This window comes from Palaemon carinicauda, chromosome 21 (assembly GCF_036898095.1).
Source record: "Palaemon carinicauda isolate YSFRI2023 chromosome 21, ASM3689809v2, whole genome shotgun sequence".
NCBI classification, from domain to species: Eukaryota; Metazoa; Arthropoda; class Malacostraca; order Decapoda; family Palaemonidae; genus Palaemon; species Palaemon carinicauda.
In genome coordinates, this window is record NC_090745.1 from 35597311 (window position 1) to 35609047 (window position 11737).

Below are 11737 nucleotides of genomic sequence, written 5' to 3' on the forward strand. Positions count from 1 at the left end.
CGCAGTAATAAGGAGAAAGCCATGGATATCAAATGATATTTTCGATACAATAAAAAGGAGACAAAAAGAGAAATTGATTGTTGAAAGTTTTCGAGGTAATCATGAAAATTACAAGGTAGAGCATGCTAAGTATTCCAGTATTGACATTGAGGTCAAAAGAAAAGCCAGGAATGACTGGAGAGAATATTTAGACATTAAAGCAGATGAGGATGACAAATCTATGAATTCAGGAAGTGGCTATGGTTTAAGAATTGTTTATAGAATTATTAGTGAAATCTCGACTGGGGTAAAGAAAAAGAAGCATATACCCACCAAAAAGAGAGAATGCTCTGTTATATAGTAAGAGAAGATGAAGAAAGACAACGTTGTATGGAACACTTCATTAAAGTTATGAATAGGAGATATGAAGGGAATAATTTGATTGATATACCTAAAGCTGAGCAAGACCTTGATGTGCCCATGAATGAATTCAGTGTTTTTGAATTCGAATATATCATAAAAAACTAAAGAAATGGAAAGCCCCGGGATATGATGGAATAACTGCCGAGATGATACTGGCCAAAAATGAAGTGACTCCCAAACTACTTACAAGATTATTTCGTAGATTGTGGCAGGAAGAGGCAAAACCTAATGAATGGGAGTTAGGCGTGTTGGTGAAAATAGAAAAACAGGAGACCTGACTAATTGCAATAATTAGAGAGGTATAACACTTACGTCAGTTGTTGTGAAAATATATAGCATGCTTATTCTAAAGAGACTGGAGAGATAGATACATCTGTGTATATATATATATATATATATATAGAAATACATATTTATAAATATATACTGTATATATACGTATACACACACACACACACATATATATATATATATATATACACAGATGTATCTGGAGAGATAGATACATCTGTGTATATATATATATATATATATAGAAATACATATTTATACATATATACTGTATATATACGTATACACACACACACACACACATATATATATATATATATATCTCAGATTATATTTATTCATTTATATATATATATATATATATCTCAGATTATATTTATTCATTTATATATATATATATATATATATGTATGTATATGTATATATACAGATATATATATATATATATATATATTTATATATGTACGGTAAGAAATATTTGCTAGAACATAGACGGTTGTTAATTAACACTTAAGCTGTATCAAAAATCTACAATTAACAGCTAAAACAGAAATCACTTCCTAATTTCCTCAGTGTTTGACTGGCCGGGGCGGGGGGGGGGGGTTTTTGAAGGGGATCCCCCCCCCCCCCCCCCACCACCACCACGACCCTTCCCTGGAATGTGTGTACTTAGTCCCTCCTACGAAAAAAGTAGTAATTAAAAAATAATGATATATATATATATATATATATATATGCTTGTGTGTGCTTTGTATTTGTAGTGGATAGTTGAAACATCAAATGATAACACAGAATGAAATATGGCAACTCGATTTGTAACATTTGTATGCCTTTGCTATGAAAGACAGCCCTTTACTTTACTGTCTTTGATTTGCTAAGGTTGGAGAATGCTCAGCTCATTTCGTAGAAGTAGTGAGAAGAGCAACTCCTTATCTGTTTTGTCATGGAAACACTAGAGACATCTGACGAAAGATTTCCTTTGAGTGTCAGATTTCTTGTAATTCTAACTGTAAAAAAAAAAAAAAAAAGTGCGCGTGCCTGCACCTTAGTACCGCCATTTATTGCCGACGCCCCCTACTAATTAGCTTTTAAAAGAAAAACTCTACGGGGTTTTGGTATTTCGGAAGGTTAATATGTTACTATAAAAGTTTTCCAATAATTAGTCTATTACTACTCATCTAGTGATTTTCCATATATCTATATTAAATCATATTGATCATTAGACTACCTATATTCTCTTTCATACTTATATATCTTATTGCTTATTCATCTGCAAAATGCAAGTTAAAGTTAGGCCGTGTATTTCATGTGAATATAATATTGCAAATATAATTTACAGAATATGTGAAAGTTACGCATCCGAAATAGGACCTGTGCCTCAGACTAAACTAGAAGGGGAGAAGTTTAGTGGTGGTCTTAGACTTGTTATCAGTCACATCTGTTGGATGGGAGGTGGATACAGAAAGGAGAGATATGGCAGATATGTAGGACAACACTAATCCATATTGCAGTGAGCAATCAGGAACTGATTTGCAGCTGCATAAGTGGCAGTAATGCTTAAAACAGTCAAAGATTTGTAGAGAAGGATTGGATTGGATTGGTGACAGGAATTTAGTAGACCTAGAGTATGCTGATGATGCTGTCCTTGTTAGAAGAACAGTATAGGATTTGCAATGCTTGCTTACCAGAATGCATGAAATATCACAAGAGGTTTGGCTGATGAAAGACAGAGATGATGAGAATGTAGTATTCATTAGAAGATGAAATATCATTGGAATGAGAAAGGATTAATGAGGTAGAATCATTTAAGTATTTAGGAACTATGATCTCCAATACAAGGTCAATAGAATTAGATTTAATTGTGAGATTGAAAGAAGCAAATCAGACAATGACTAAGTTAAGTAAAATTTGGAAATCAAATCGCCTGAAATTGCATATAAAAATCAGTCTATATATCAGTTTATATATATCAGTATGACAATGAAACCATCTCCGATAGATTTAGTAGAATTGAGACCAAAGCCCTCAGAAGGATATTGGGAGTTGAATGGCAGGACAGGATTAGAAGCGATACTATATGAAAGATTACCCGAGTGCCATATGTGGATGAGATAATGATGAGGGGTAGATGGAGATGGTTTGGGCATGCTCTTAGCATTCCCCACGAAGGATTAGTTCACCAAACGTTCAGCTGGACTCCTGAAAGCATAGGAAGAGTTGGAAGACCAAGGCCCACGTGGCTGAAGACTATGAAGCGCAAAGTAGGAGATGATGAAGTATTGAATTAAAAGCTCAAGATGAGACGACTGGCGAAATCTAACGGAGGCCTTTGCGTCAATAGCCGTAGGAGATGAATATAGTTATATATATATATATATATATATATGTGTGTGTGTGTGTGTGTGTGTGTGTGTGTATTTAATAATAAATACCTACTCTGCAAGTAATCACAGAGAGAGAGAGAGAGAGAGAGAGAGAGAGAGAGAGAGAGACATTAACCCCATATTAATGTTGCTGTTTTACCAAATGAGGGCGACGGTTATATGTGATGCGATGGCAGTGTTACTGTGCATGTTGTTGGTCACTCACACAATAGAGTCGGAAGGGTTGTGTCCGAGCGAGAAGGAAATGGTGACGACCTGTGAAAGTAGTTCAGTACTGTAGTCTCACACAGTCATCCCAAAAATGAATTTTAAAGTCCCTCACCTTATCTCATAAGTTATGGAAAAATCATATCGATGACAAACTAACCCGTTTATCAATATCCTACTAATGCAAGTTTACTGTTAACTTTGGCCAGATAACTTGCTAGCAAACAATATTTTTTTACTACCAAATCATACCATGCACTTGAAAATATTCATCTATATTCACATTGATTGTCAATTTCTAACAACCCCCAACAACCACCCCACATAATTCTACCTCTGCGTCCTTAATAATACTATTTGGTAGTTTGTACCTGGACCCAACAACGAAGGATCAAAAAGCGACGTCGATAAGAACGCTTGGCCGCCACAAGCCAGCGACCTTGCATACTTTCAGAGGAAATGTGTTGCTCTAGATATATATATATATATATATATATATATATACACACACTAGTCTCTCTCCGTCATTCGGGTGGGGAGTGAGAGAGTAGCCATACCAAGGTGATAAGGGTTGTAGTTAGGAAAGGGACACGAGACCGAAATTACAAGAAGGATTAGCCATGGGATGAAGAGCTTTTGGTAAACAAAATTGAAATTATGAAATGTAAAATGCAAATTTCTCTAAAATGAAAATTATTTAATCAGATGGTCCTACCAGTATTAACTTATGCGTCAGAAACTTGGAGCCTTACAAAAGCATTAGAACACAAGCTAGTTACAGCTCAAAGAGATATGGAAAGAATTTGATGGGATTAACAATAAGAGACAGAAAAGGGGCAACATGGGTACGAGAACTTACTAGGATATAAGAGGATATTCTAACAACTAAGAAAAAATGGACATTTGTAGGACACATTTTGAGGATGATTGATAATAGACGGACATTAAGAATAACAGAATTGGACCTTTAAAATTGAAAAGGAAAAATGGTAAGGAAGAGAAGACGATGGATTGACGAACTAAAAAATCTGCGGGTGTGGACTGGCAAAGGAAGACTGAACAGACGCAAGTGGAAGGACATGTCTAAGGTCTTTGTTCTCTACTGGACTAATAACGGCTATATATATATATATATATATATATATATACAGTATATATATATATATATATATATATAGAAGATCGCACAACGTAATTACGAAAAGTGAGATGCAATTATTTTATATCCAGAGCTCTTCAGATATAAGTGAATATTTAAAAGAACTTAAAACAAGACGCTTTATCCAAGTGTAAAGCATACACTAGGGTAAAGCTAAAGAAAAAAAAAAACAGAATAAAGTCTGATTTGAACTTCGTTCAAATAGGCTCTACATCACAACTTTATTGGAAAATCTTCTGGGGTAAATGTTCAACTTTCACTTGCATTAGCTGGCACATCACTTGTGACATCACACTTGTGTTTTCACACCAAGCTTTACAAATATCATACGACATACGCATGCTTCACTACCAGAACACTCATGCGATACGTCGTTACACAAACGTAGACTCACCCACCCGCCCACCGACCCACCCACTTTCTCCCATAGTTGCAGTCTTCCGCCCTATCACCCATACTCCCATAATACTACACTGTACGCTCACTGTCAATCACTGGCGGCAGGTTGTTAGGCAATGGCAATGGGATTTCCCTAAGGTGCAAAATATTAATTTTCCTTTAAAATAAATCCCAGGAAAACGACACAATTAATATTACATACATGCACACACACACAATATATATATATATATATATATATATTATATATATATAATATATATTATATATAATATATATATATATATATATATATAAATTATATATATATATATATATATATATACACACACACATCAGAGAGAGAGAGAGAGAGAGAGAGAGAGAGAGAGAGAGAGCATAACCGTTGGTGTGTCAAGTTTTTTTTTTTTATGGGCGGTTTAAAACATTAAGGTCTGGTCTAACCCAAGTAAACAAAAAATAGATTTGACTCAATCTTAAGGTAGAATGACGAAGAAAACGGCAGTACTGAGTGTAATGCATAGAATGTTTTTCTTCCAAAGATCTTGGATTAAGTAGGTTACACTTTGCTCCTCAATAATAATACTTTGAAAGGAAGATTATGAAATAGACCATCCAAAGTTGAATGAAAACTATTGATACTGTCTAGATATGCATTGGACATCGTAGAGAGCGCATCCAGATGTACATCTTCGTTGAACCCTCCTTCCACATGACTGCCTGCAACACCGCACGATGTCTGTCAACTGTTACTTGACTGTCGGTAAGCTGTAACTTTATTCACAGCTCGACAACTTTTTAAGTCCTATAACATAAAGTGATTCAAGTTGTATAACAAAACACACTGGTTTAGGCCATGATACAGCATAGTCCTACAAAATGCACAGCACAGTTTACCAAATGTTCAAAGTATACACAAGACTGGTAAACAAGAAAAAAGAAACTTGAGCTACAATTTCAAAACTGTTTGGGTCACATCTAAAGAAGAGTTCCGGTGTAAATTAATGACAAAGTCAGAATTAATGTAGCTTTTTAATTGTTGCGTCTTGGAGGCAAGTGCTATTTGCTGTTTACTGTAATGCGGAGTACAAATTTGCACTTAGCTTAACCTAATAACTCTTTATTATAAAGATGGGCAATGCCAACATATTCCGGTAATCGGCAAACGACAAACCAGACTTCGGGACTTGCTTAACCATCTGCTAGGTGACAAGGGAAGGATTGTCAAGGGCCGCGGCCGGGTGCACTGAAGTGGACCTGCAACTAACAAAGGAATTTTCTCACAACGAAACCTTCATTCTCGACACTGAACATCACAATTCATGTTGTTTAAGCATAATGAACAGTCTAATCTCCTTGTGGTAATTGTGTTACCTTGTGAACCATTTCCTAGTTACTCACGCCCCCCCCCCACCCCACCCCACACACACACACACCAGGTAGCTCTGAATAAATCTAACTATGAAAATATTTCTCTAGACCTTATGTGTCAAACCTTTTCGCATTTCAATAATGTTTTTGACGATCAGCGGCAGTAACAACACTATGATGGTCTTCCTAACAGCTAAGTTAACCAGTGCTGTATCTGGTCACTACCTGGGTGGGTGAATATTAACACATACAATTCGTTGTTGCTAACGACCCTATGAACCTCCTTCAGGCTGGCTGGGGGAAGGCAACATTATCCCTATGTGTAGCCTACATACCTACGTGAAAAAAAAAAAAAAATAGCAAATTGCAGCCAACTACCAACGTATTGTTCAGACACATGGGCGACATACAAACCTTCCATCAAAAAGTCAAACGGTTAATGACTACAGAAAAAAAAGAGGATATATCTTATAAAAATAACATCCCAACACCAAAGCATTTTTTTTAAACGTTCCGTAATTTGAAGACGCAAACAATATTTTAACAATAAAAAAAATCACTATTTTAAGGCTCACTTTTCATATGATAGTACAGTATACCTATTACATTTGATCCCATTATTTTCACTGTCCATTTCAGTACACAATTATAGCATACATAGGACTAGGCCTTCCAGTTATACTTATGTCAATTAGAATTTGAACAAGATTTTCTATATGAAATATAACTTATATAAAGCTATCAGGCAAAAAAACGTCATCATTATATTATTATAGAAAATAATGTAGGTTAGTGTACAGATGTTCAATTTAATTTCCCCGTAACATAATCATGTTACAGGGAAATTAAATTTTAAAACAATACACAAATTTACCAGAAATATTGATATTTTTTCTATTGAATAATTAAATCTTTACAGGTAATAATAATGGAGAAAATAATATCTGTAATAACATTAAGAAAGCAACACAAAAATCCTAAACATAATAACATAATGACAAAAACAATGGCATTCACTTAATGAAGAAAAGATTGTTTACAATATCAATAACAATTTAATAATAAATTTCTTAGTGGTAATTTCCACAAAGAATTTAACAACCATCTTTAGCTTAAACAATTGAATTAAATTTCTTATGCATATTCAAACAACATTATGTAAAAACATATACATAAAAAAACATACAAATAAATAAACATATATGCAAACATACTGTAGATATATGTAATCTCTATTTATCTATTTATATATTTATATGCTAATTTATATCTTCAATCGTTTAACATAAGATTACCTATTCATATCTTTGAAGGGCTTTCATTACCGATGAAGATTTAACAGAATAAAAGGCCCTTTCCTATTCTATAAATGCCATACATAGTAATTTGTCATACTCTGGTGATTTTTCAATTAGCTGGTTAATTGCATGTGTATGGTCAATAGTTGAATATCCACTTCTAAAGCCTGCCTGTTCTCTTGGTTGATTGAATTCTAGCTTTCTATTCGGCCTAATATTATCTTTGTAAATATCTTTCTTATTAGGCAATAATTGTTCTCAAATCTACTAAATCTATTGGAAATTGTTTCATTGTCATACCATGACCCATGTCCATAGAGTAACAACGATCTCACTAAACTGATATATATTCTGATTTTTATACGTAAAATGATTTGATTTCTTAATTCTACGTCAACTAGCCATTGTCTGATTTGCTTTTTTCAATCTTTCACTAAACTCTAATTCTAAAGACCCTGTATTGGAGATCACAGTTCGTAAATACTTCTATGACTCTACCTCATTAATCCTTTCTCCTTCCAATGATATTTCATCTTCCATTGCATACTCCATTCTCATTATCTCTGTCTTTCTTCTATTTATCTTCAGCCAAACCTCTTGTGATATTTCATGCATTCTGGTAAGCAAGCATGGCAAATCCTGTGGTGTTCTGCTAATAAGGACAGCATCATCGGCATACTCTAGGTCTGCTAAATTCATATCACCAATCCAGTCCAATCCTTCTCCACCATCTCCACCTGTTCTAGGCATTACAAATTCCATGAGGAGGATAAACAACATAGTTGACAACCCATTCCTTTGGAGTACTCCGCTGCTCTCTTGAAAATCGTTTGATAAGACTCCATTAACATTAACTTTGCACTTTCTATACTCATGAACAAACTTAATCGAACCTACATATTTAAGAGGAATTCCATTATATTGCAGGACTCTCCACAAAAACAATGGTAGCCTCCCGGCCTTCTGCCCGGCTGTGCTATGAAGTTCATCCGGAGGGATGCCTGTATAGTCCTGCACTATGTTAGGCCATAATTTCTTCCAGCAAGAAATTATGGTCTCAGTTTTCATGTCCTTCAATACTTACTGGATATTAATAAATCATCATGCAATATCGTATTATGCCAGTGTTTTTTCAAGGTGAAGCCTTCGTCATCGTCAGCTGTCATAAAGAGATCCTCCATCATGGAATGAGTGTAGAGTGCGTTAAAGGCACGAATGACAACTTAATCCATTGCCTGAATTAGAGATTTGGTGTTAGGGGGCAGAAATTCAATCTGAACCCCACCACATTGCAGGTCTGTTGAATAGCCTCCTGCACAGTCTATCAAGAGAAGGACCTGAAAAGGGAGGCCCTTTTGAGTAGATACAGCTTAACCTGGGGAATGATGCAATGGAAGAACTGTCTCGTCCATATTAAAAATTTTCTCAGGGAAGTATCCACCACCACTGACGAGCTTTGGAAACTCATCCTCCACATAACGACGGACACCATCTATGTCGGCAGAGGCAGCCTCACCATACAAAGGCATGCTTTTAAGGCCTTACCTCTTTAGAAATTTATCGAACCAGCCTTTGTTGGCCATAAAGCCTAATCCCCGAGGAGGCGAATCACTCGTGGCAGTGCTAGTACTGGCTTGAGGTTCACAAGAACATCTTCAGTGGCTTCTTCAGCATCTCCTTTGTCTTCATCATCGGGCAAGGTTTGATCATAGAGAGATTTGGCCTTTCATCTGATCATATTACTGTCCAAACTCACGTTTTTTTCTGCAATCAGCAATCCACAAGGCTAATGCAGCTTCCATTATAATAATCCTCTTATTACACAGGGTTACCACACGTTCCACTTTTTTATTGAAGCTTACTGCTGCAGTTTTGTGGATGTTATCTTTGTCTTTTTTTATGTAGTGCACTATCAAATCATTCACTTCATAATGGCTTGCCACAGCGGCATAGCCTCTGCCCTATTATGACATATCTAAAAGTTTGACCTTTTCACTGATGGTCATCATCTTCCCCTTCCTCTTGGACTCACTACAGGAATCTTTTGCAGGGACACAGGGCTTAGGGGGCATTGTAAGGGCTTAACACAAAAGTTAATTTCGAACACGACATTAAGAACCAAGAGCCACAGGTGACAGTGTGAACGAGAGTGGGGAGATACAAGGGAAGAATGGGATGATGCGCAGCCATTCAGTTTACGAGATACATGCATTTGCGCTCTCATTCGTTGATCTCGCGCCGGGGAACCAATCACGTGCCTTGTCTAAGTGGCCATTGGTATGTACAAAGGCTTTGAGAGAGCTTCTCTCTTTGTCTGGCATACTGGGAAACCGTTTCTCTTGTGCACCACGATGAAAAAACATAGCTATCCGTAACCCAGCTTCTGATATGGCAGTATTTTTTTTAATTCTATTTGTCTAGGAATATTATTGAAAAATCAGCAATGCACTGAGGCCGCAAAACCTGAACCCCAAAGTGGCGAGGTACTACTGTAGGTGTATGTATGTATGTATGTCTGTATGTATATATATATATATATATATATGTGTGTGTGTGTGTGTGCGTGTATATATATATATATATATATATGTATATGTATATGTATAAATATATAAATATATATATATATATATATATATGTATATATGTATATATATATATAAATATATATACATATATATATATTATATATATATATATATACATATATACATATATATATATATACACACATATACATATATATATATATATATATATATAATCACACAAGAAGAACAGATTGGGTTAGAAGAGAAGGGGTAGGAATAATGATGACACCGAGAGCAGAAAAGGATTTAACTGAGTGGAGAGCTATAAATAGTAGATTATTACTTGCAAAGTTTAAATAAAAGCAGTGCAATATGATTAATAATATTTGCTATGCACCAACAAATGATTCCCCTGAAGAAAGGGAAGATAAATGCGATGAAGAACAGCAGAATGCAATAGATGAGATCCCAGAGATATGAAAATTGTGATTGATGACTTCAATGCTAAACTTGGAAGGAATAATCAACGTTAGAGAATATAATGAGTGTTGAGGGTCTTGGCAAATTGCAAATGAAAATGGAGCACTTTTTATGTTTTTGTTCAACAAACATTCTTGCTAATGGAGGTACTCTTTTCCAGCAAGGAATATCCAAAAATATACACGAACTTTACCATGTGGCAATCACAAAATCAAATAGATCACATCGCTAATAATGAAGATTGAAGGAGGACTCTGAGAAATGTAAGAATCTATAGATGTGCAGATATTGGTAGTGTTCACCAGCTCATTATCATACTGAAAGCAGCCAACAGAAATGTAGATAGAATAGCTAAGTTCGATACATCTAAGCTTCTAGAAGATGAGCAGAGAGAAAATTTTTGTAAATGAAGGTAGGAATCGATTTGCAATCTTAGAATATTTTAGAGACTGAAAATGGTGTGATATTAAAAACCCATTTAAGTCAATTTGTAGTGAAGTTTTGGGACATGCAGTCACAAAGAGAAAGTCATGGATATCAAATGATACTTGGGATACTATTAAAAAAATAAAGACAACGACAGAAATTATTTATAGGAAGGTTTCAAGGAACTAATGAAAATTACAAGGTAGATCATTATAAGTATTCTAGTATTGATAGTGAGGTCAAAAGAAAAGCTTGGAATAACTAGAGAGAATATTTAGACAGGAAAGCAGATAAGGATGACAAACTATGAATTCAGGGAGGGGCTATGCTGTGAAAATCGATCAGAAAAATATTAATGAAATCTCAACAGTGGCAAAGAAAAAAAAGCATATTCCCATCAAAAAGAGAGATTTATCTGTTAAAAGAACAGACGAAGAAAGGCAGCATTGGATGGAAACACTTTAGAGAGGTCTTGCATAGGAGATATGAAGGGAATGATTGGAAAATAGCAAAAAAAAAAAAAATAAATAAATAATTAAATAAATAAAAAATAAATAAATAAATAAAAATTAAATACAAGGTGACTGAATTGATTGCAATAATTGCAGTAATTACCATAAATTTTTACGTCAGTTGTCATGAAAATATATAGCATACTTATCATAAAGAGACTAGAGAGAAAGACTGGTGAAAAGCTCACAGATGAACACGAAGGATTTATAAAGGGTAGAAGTTGTTCATTTTAAGACATGTTGTGCAGCAATGTACAGAATATAAAAGTCCACTTTT

The 11737-nt window shown here is 34.9% G+C and overlaps 1 protein-coding gene across 1 annotated transcript in view; it reads right to left on the minus strand.

The window, feature by feature from the left end:
* LOC137615268 (uncharacterized) overlaps positions 1-11737 on the minus strand; it is a 341120-nt gene that overhangs the window by 254689 nt on the left and 74694 nt on the right.